Source organism: Phyllobates terribilis, unplaced genomic scaffold (assembly GCF_046119375.1).
Source record: "Phyllobates terribilis strain yellow unplaced genomic scaffold, ASM4611937v1 Scaffold_14__1_contigs__length_39327217, whole genome shotgun sequence".
In the NCBI taxonomy this organism is placed as follows: Eukaryota; Metazoa; Chordata; class Amphibia; order Anura; family Dendrobatidae; genus Phyllobates; species Phyllobates terribilis.
In genome coordinates, this window is record NW_027362774.1 from 21,632,759 (window position 1) to 21,641,053 (window position 8,295).

The 8,295-nt window shown below is 49.6% G+C and overlaps 1 non-coding gene across 1 annotated transcript; it reads left to right on the plus strand.

Moving 5' to 3' along the window:
* The first annotated feature begins 7,866 nt into the window (after positions 1-7,866).
* Positions 7,867-7,940, plus strand: TRNAT-AGU (transfer RNA threonine (anticodon AGU)). Its single transcript has one exon. It is a non-coding gene; the product is annotated as a tRNA-Thr (tRNA).
* The last annotated feature ends 355 nt before the right edge of the window (positions 7,941-8,295 follow it).

The window sequence follows — 8,295 nt, forward strand, 5'->3', positions numbered from 1 at the left end:
CACAGAGGAGGCATTATTACTGTGTAGAGGCACAGAGGGGGCATTATTACTGTGTAGGGGCACAGGGGGCATTATTACTGTGTAGAGGCACAGAGGGGGCATTATTACTGTGTAGAGGCACAGAGGGGGCATTATTACTGTGTAGGGGCACAGGGGGCATTATTACTGTGTAGAGGCACAGGGGGCATTATTACTGCGTAGAGGCACAGAGGGGGCATTATTACTGTGTAGGGGCACAGGGGGCATTATTACTGTGTAGAGGCACAGGGGGCATTATTACTGTGTAGAGGCACAGAGGGGGCATTATTACTGTGTAGGGGCACAGAGGGGGCATTATTACTGTTTAGAGGCACAGGGGGCATTATTACTGTGTAGAGGCACAGGGGGCATTATTACTGTGTAGAGGCACAGGGGGCATTATTACTGTGTAGAGGCACATAGGGGGCATTATTACTGTGTAGAGGCACAGGGGGCATTATTACTGTGTAGAGGCACAGAGGGGGCATTATTACTGTGTAGAGGCACAGGGGGCATTATTACTGTGTAGAGGCACAGAGGGGCATTATTACTGTGTAGAGGCACAGGGGGCATTATTACTGTGTAGAGGCACAGAGGGAGCATTATTACTGTGTAGAGGCACAGGGGGCATTATTACTGTGTAGAGGCACAGGGGGCATTATTACTGTGTAGAGGCACAGAGGGTGCATTATTACTGTGTAGAGGCACAGGGGGCATTATTACTGTGTAGAGGCACAGAGGGCATTATTACTGTGTAGAGGCACAGGGGGCATTATTACTGTGTAGAGGCACAGAGGGGGCATTATTACTGTGTAGAGGCACAGGGGCATTATTACTGTGTAGAGGCACAGGGGGCATTATTACTGTGCAGAGGCACAGGGGGCATTATTAGTGTGTAGAGGCACAGAGGGCATTATTACTGTGTAGAGGCACAGAGGGGGCATTATTACTGTGTAGAGGCACAGGGGGCATTATTACTGTGTAGGGGCACAGGGGGCATAATTACTGTGTAGAGGCACAGAGGGGGCATTATTACTGTGTAGGGGCACAGGGGGCATTATTACTGTGTAGATGCACAGAGGGGCATTATTACTGTGTAGGGGCACAGGGGGCAATATTACTGTGTAGAGGAACAGAGGGGGCATTATTACTGTGTAGAGGCACAGGGGGCATTATTACTGTGTAGAGGCACAGAGGGGGCATTATTACTGTGTAGAGGCACAGAGGGGGCATTATTACTGTGTAGAGGCACAGGGGGCATTATTACTGCGTAGAGGCACAGAGGGGGCATTATTACTGTGTAGAGGCACAGGGAGCATTATTACTGTGTAGAGGCACAGGGGGCATTATTACTGTGTAGAGGCACAGAGGGGGCATTATTACTGTGTAGGGGCACAGGGGGCATTATTACTGTGTAGAGGCACAGAGGGGGCATTATTACTGTGTAGAGGCACAGGGGGCATTATTACTGTGTAGGGGCACAGGGGGCATTATTACTGTGTAGAGGCACAGAGGGGGCATTATTACTGTGTAGAGGCACAGAGGGGGCATTATTACTGTGTAGAGGTACAGGGGGCATAATTACTGTGTAGAGGCACAGAGGGGGCATTATTACTGTGTAGAGGCACAGGGGGCATAATTACTGTGTAGAGGCACAGAGGGGGCATTATTACTGTGTAGAGGTACAGGGGGCATAATTACTGTGTAGAGGCACAGAGGGGGCATTATTACTGTGTAGGGGCACAGGGGGCATAATTACTGTGTAGAGGCACAGAGGGGGCATTATTACTGTGTAGGGGCACAGGGAGCATTATTACTGTGTAGAGGCACAGAGGGGGCATTATTACTGTGTAGGGGCACAGGGGGCATTATTACTGTGTAGGGGCACAGGGGGCATTATTACTGTGTAGAGGCACAGAGGGGGCATTATTACTGTGTAGAGGCACAGGGGGCATTATTACTGTGTAGAGGCACAGAGGGGGCATTATTACTGTGTAGGGGCACAGGGAGCATTATTACTGTGTAGAGGCACAGAGGGGGCATTATTACTGTGTAGGGGCACAGGGGGCATTATTACTGTGTAGGGGCACAGGGGGCATTATTACTGTGTGGAGGCACAGAGGGGGAATTATTACTGTGTAGAGGCACTGAGGGGGCATTATTACTGTGTAGGGGCACAGGGGGCATTATTACTGTGTAGGGGCACAGGGGGCATTATTACTGTGTAGGGGCACAGGGGGCATTATTACTGCGTAGAGGCACAGAGGGGGCATTATTACTGTGTAGAGGCACAGAGGCATTATTACTGTGTAGAGGCACAGGGGGCAATATTACTGTGTAGAGGCACAGAGGCATTATTACTGTGTAGAGGCACAGAGGGGCATTATTACTGTGTAGAGGCACAGGGGGCATTATTACTGTGTAGAGGCACAGAGGGGGCATTATTACTGTGTAGAGGCACAGAGGGGGCATTATTACTGTGTAGAGGCACAGGGGGCATTATTACTGTGTAGAGGCACAGGGGGCATTATTACTGTGTAGAGGCACAGAGGGGGCATTATTACTGTGTAGAGGCACAGTGGGCATTATTACTGTGTAGAGGCACAGGGGGCATTATTACTGTGTAGAGGCACAGGGGGCATTATTACTGTGTAGAGGCACAGAGGGGGCATTATTACTGTGTAGAGGCACAGGGGGCATTATTACTGTGTAGAGGCACAGAGGGGGCATTATTACTGTGTAGAGGCACAGGGGGCATTATTACTGTGTAGAGGCACAGAGGGGCATTATTACTGTGTAGAGGCACAGGGGGCATTATTACTGTGTAGAGGCACAGAGGGGGCATTATTACTGTGTAGAGGCACAGGGGGCATTATTACTGTGTAGAGGCACAGAGGGGGCATTATTACTGTGTAGAGGCACAGGGGGCATTATTATTGTGTAGAGGCACAGGGGGCATTATTACTGTGTAGAGGCACAGAGGGGGCATTATTACTGTGTAGAGGCACAGGGGCATTATTACTGTGTAGAGGCACAAGGGGGCATTATTACTGTGCAGAGGTACAGGGGGCATTATTACTGTGTAGAGGCACAGAGAGCATTATTACTGTGTAGAGGCACAGAGGGGGCATTATTACTGTGTAGAGGCACAGGGGGCATTATTACTGTGTAGGGGCACAGGGGGCATAATTACTGTGTAGAGGCACAGAGGGGGCATTATTACTGTGTAGGGGCACAGGGGGCATTATTACTGTGTAGAGGCACAGAGGGGCATTATTACTGTGTAGGGGCACCGGGGGCAATATTACTGTGTAGAGGCACAGAGGGGGCATTATTACTGTGTAGAGGCACAGGGGGCATTATTACTGTGTAGAGGCACAGAGGGGGCATTATTACTGTGTAGAGGCACAGGGGGCATTATTACTGCGTAGAGGCACAGAGGGGGCATTATTACTGTGTAGGGGCACAGGGGGCATTATTACTGTGTAGAGGCACAGAGGGGGCATTATTACTGTGTAGGGGCACAGGGGGCATTATTACTGTGTAGAGGCACAGAGGGGGCATTATTACTGTGTAGAGGCACAGGGGGCATTATTACTGTGTAGGGGCACAGGGGGCATTATTACTGTGTAGAGGCACAGAGGGGGCATTATTACTGTGTAGAGGCACAGAGGGGGCATTATTACTGTGTAGGGGCACAGGGGGCATTATTACTGTGTAGAGGCACAGGGGGCATTATTACTGCGTAGAGGCACAGAGGGGGCATTATTACTGTGTAGGGGCACAGGGGGCATTATTACTGTGTAGAGGCACAGGGGGCATTATTACTGTGTAGAGGCACAGAGGGGGCATTATTACTGTGTAGGGGCACAGAGGGGGCATTATTACTGTTTAGAGGCACAGGGGGCATTATTACTGTGTAGAGGCACAGGGGGCATTATTACTGTGTAGAGGCACAGGGGGCATTATTACTGTGTAGAGGCACAGAGGGGGCATTATTACTGTGTAGAGGCACAGGGGGCATTATTACTGTGTAGAGGCACAGAGGGGGCATTATTACTGTGTAGAGGCACAGGGGGCATTATTACTGTGTAGAGGCACAGAGGGGCATTATTACTGTGTAGAGGCACAGGGGGCATTATTACTGTGTAGAGGCACAGAGGGAGCATTATTACTGTGTAGAGGCACAGGGGGCATTATTACTGTGTAGAGGCACAGGGGGCATTATTACTGTGTAGAGGCACAGAGGGGGCATTATTACTGTGTAGAGGCACAGGGGGCATTATTACTGTGTAGAGGCACAGAGGGGGCATTATTACTGTGTAGAGGCACAGGGGGCATTATTACTGTGTAGAGGCACAGGGGGCATTATTACTGTGTAGAGGCACAGAGGGGGCATTATTACTGTGTAGAGGCACAGGGGCATTATTACTGTGTAGAGGCACAGGGGGCATTCTTACTGTGCAGAGGCACAGGGGGCATTATTAGTGTGTAGAGGCACAGAGGGCATTATTACTGTGTAGAGGCACAGAGGGGGCATTATTACTGTGTAGAGGCACAGGGGGCATTATTACTGTGTAGGGGCACAGGGGGCATAATTACTGTGTAGAGGCACAGAGGGGGCATTATTACTGTGTAGGGGCACAGGGGGCATTATTACTGTGTAGAGGCACAGAGGGGCATTATTACTGTGTAGGGGCACAGGGGGCAATATTACTGTGTAGAGGCACAGAGGGGGCATTATTACTGTGTAGAGGCACAGGGGGCATTATTACTGTGTAGAGGCACAGAGGGGGCATTATTACTGTGTAGAGGCACAGAGGGGGCATTATTACTGTGTAGAGGCACAGGGGGCATTATTACTGCGTAGAGGCACAGAGGGGGCATTATTACTGTGTAGAGGCACAGGGAGCATTATTACTGTGTAGAGGCACAGGGGGCATTATTACTGTGTAGAGGCACAGAGGGGGCATTATTACTGTGTAGGGGCACAGGGGGCATTATTACTGTGTAGGGGCACAGAGGGCATTATTACTGTGTAGAGGCACAGGGGGCATTATTACTGTGCAGAGGCACAGGGGGCATAATTACTGTGTAGGGGCACAGGGGGCATTATTACTGTGTAGAGGCACAGAGGGGGCATTATTACTGTGTAGAGGCACAGGGGGCATTATTACTGTGTAGAGGCACAGGGGGCATTATTACTGTGCAGAGGCACAGGGGGCATTATTACTGTGTAGAGGCACAGGGGGCATTATTACTGTGTAGAGGCACAGAGGGGGCATTATTACTGTGTAGAGGCACAGGGGGCATTATTACTGTGTAGAGGCACAGGGGGCATTATTACTGTGTAGAGGCACAGAGGGGGCATTATTACTGTGTAGAGGCACAGGGGCATTATTACTGTGTAGAGGCACAGGGGGCATTATTACTGTGCAGAGGCACAGGGGGCATTATTAGTGTGTAGAGGCACAGAGGGCATTATTACTGTGTAGAGGCACAGAGGGGGCATTATTACTGTGTAGAGGCACAGGGGGCATTATTACTGTGTAGAGGCACAGAGGGGGCATTATTACTGTGTAGGGGCACAGGGGGCATTATTACTGTGTAGAGGCACAGAGGGGCATTATTACTGTGTAGGGGCACAGGGGGCAATATTACTGTGTAGAGGCACAGAGGGGGCATTATTACTGTGTAGAGGCACAGGGGGCATTATTACTGTGTAGAGGCACAGAGGGGGCATTATTACTGTGTAGAGGCACAGAGGGGGCATTATTACTGTGTAGAGGCACAGAGGGGCATTATTACTGTGTAGAGGCACAGGGGGCATTATTACTGTGTAGAGGCACAGAGGGAGCATTATTACTCTGTAGAGGCACAGGGGGCATTATTACTGTGTAGAGGCACAGGGGGCATTATTACTGTGTAGAGGCACAGAGGGGGCATTATTACTGTGTAGAGGCACAGGGGGCATTATTACTGTGTAGAGGCACAGAGGGGGCATTATTACTGTGTAGAGGCACAGGGGGCATTATTACTGTGTAGAGGCACAGGGGGCATTATTACTGTGTAGAGGCACAGAGGGGGCATTATTACTGTGTAGAGGCACAGGGGCATTATTACTGTGTAGAGGCACAGGGGGCATTATTACTGTGCAGAGGCACAGGGGGCATTATTAGTGTGTAGAGGCACAGAGGGCATTATTACTGTGTAGAGGCACAGAGGGGGCATTATTACTGTGTAGAGGCACAGGGGGCATTATTACTGTGTAGGGGCACAGGGGGCATAATTACTGTGTAGAGGCACAGAGGGGGCATTATTACTGTGTAGGGGCACAGGGGGCATTATTACTGTGTAGAGGCACAGAGGGGCATTATTACTGTGTAGGGGCACAGGGGGCAATATTACTGTGTAGAGGCACAGAGGGGGCATTATTACTGTGTAGAGGCACAGGGGGCATTATTACTGTGTAGAGGCACAGAGGGGGCATTATTACTGTGTAGAGGCACAGAGGGGGCATTATTACTGTGTAGAGGCACAGGGGGCATTATTACTGCGTAGAGGCACAGAGGGGGCATTATTACTGTGTAGAGGCACAGGGAGCATTATTACTGTGTAGAGGCACAGGGGGCATTATTACTGTGTAGAGGCACAGAGGGGGCATTATTACTGTGTAGGGGCACAGGGGGCATTATTACTGTGTAGAGGCACAGAGGGGGCATTATTACTGTGTAGAGGCACAGGGGGCATTATTACTGTGTAGGGGCACAGGGGGCATTATTACTGTGTAGAGGCACAGAGGGGGCATTATTACTGTGTAGAGGCACAGAGGGGGCATTATTACTGTGTAGAGGTACAGGGGGCATAATTACTGTGTAGAGGCACAGAGGGGGCATTATTACTGTGTAGAGGCACAGGGGGCATAATTACTGTGTAGAGGCACAGAGGGGGCATTATTACTGTGTAGAGGTACAGGGGGCATAATTACTGTGTAGAGGCACAGAGGGGGCATTATTACTGTGTAGGGGCACAGGGGGCATAATTACTGTGTAGAGGCACAGAGGGGGCATTATTACTGTGTAGGGGCACAGGGAGCATTATTACTGTGTAGAGGCACAGAGGGGGCATTATTACTGTGTAGGGGCACAGGGGGCATTATTACTGTGTAGGGGCACAGGGGGCATTATTACTGTGTAGAGGCACAGAGGGGGCATTATTACTGTGTAGAGGCACAGGGGGCATTATTACTGTGTAGAGGCACAGAGGGGGCATTATTACTGTGTAGGGGCACAGGGAGCATTATTACTGTGTAGAGGCACAGAGGGGGCATTATTACTGTGTAGGGGCACAGGGGGCATTATTACTGTGTAGGGGCACAGGGGGCATTATTACTGTGTGGAGGCACAGAGGGGGCATTATTACTGTGTAGAGGCACAGAGGGGGCATAATTACTGTGTAGGGGCACAGAGGGGGCATTATTACTGTGTAGGGGCACAGGGGGCATTATTACTGTGTAGGGGCACAGGGGGCATTATTACTGCGTAGAGGCACAGAGGGGGCATTATTACTGTGTAGGGGCACAGAGGGGCATTATTACTGTGTAGGGGCACAGGGGGCATTATTACTGTGTAGAGGCACAGAGGGGGCATAATTACTGTGTAGGGGCACAGAGGGGGCATTATTATAAATAATATAATGAAAATAATAATGACTGAATTAGATAAAAAAGAAGAGTAGAAGAAAGAAAGAGCAATGAAAATGATTAAAATAATAAATCACAAGTGTTTTCCCTGTTCTGCGCCTCTGTCTCTAGCTGAGGGTTCCTGTTTTGAGCCTGAACCTCCGTGCGGCGCCGTGGCTTAGTTGGTTAAAGCGCCTGTCTAGTAAACAGGAGATCCTGGGTTCGAATCCCAGCGGTGCCTTTTGTTTTTTCGATCCTTTCACCCTCCGTTTTTCTGCTTTTAATATTCATTGTTCGTCTCTTTATTAATCAAAGTGGCCATATAGCGCTCCACCCCATATAGTACGATCATTTCCACCCGGGGATGAGTCATTATGTACACTTATTTTATCCCATGGGCGAAAAATCCACATTCATCATGCACTTTGCCTGTGTCTGCCATCTCTGTGCAGAGAAGGGTCTTAGCGACGAGTTTTCCTTCATGTAAATAATCAAAATAATCTGTGACGTCATGTAAACATCACGTCATATATTTTTATATTGTAGTTGTAGGAATTATTACTGTGAGTATCGCCATCTAGCGCCGTCGGCACGCT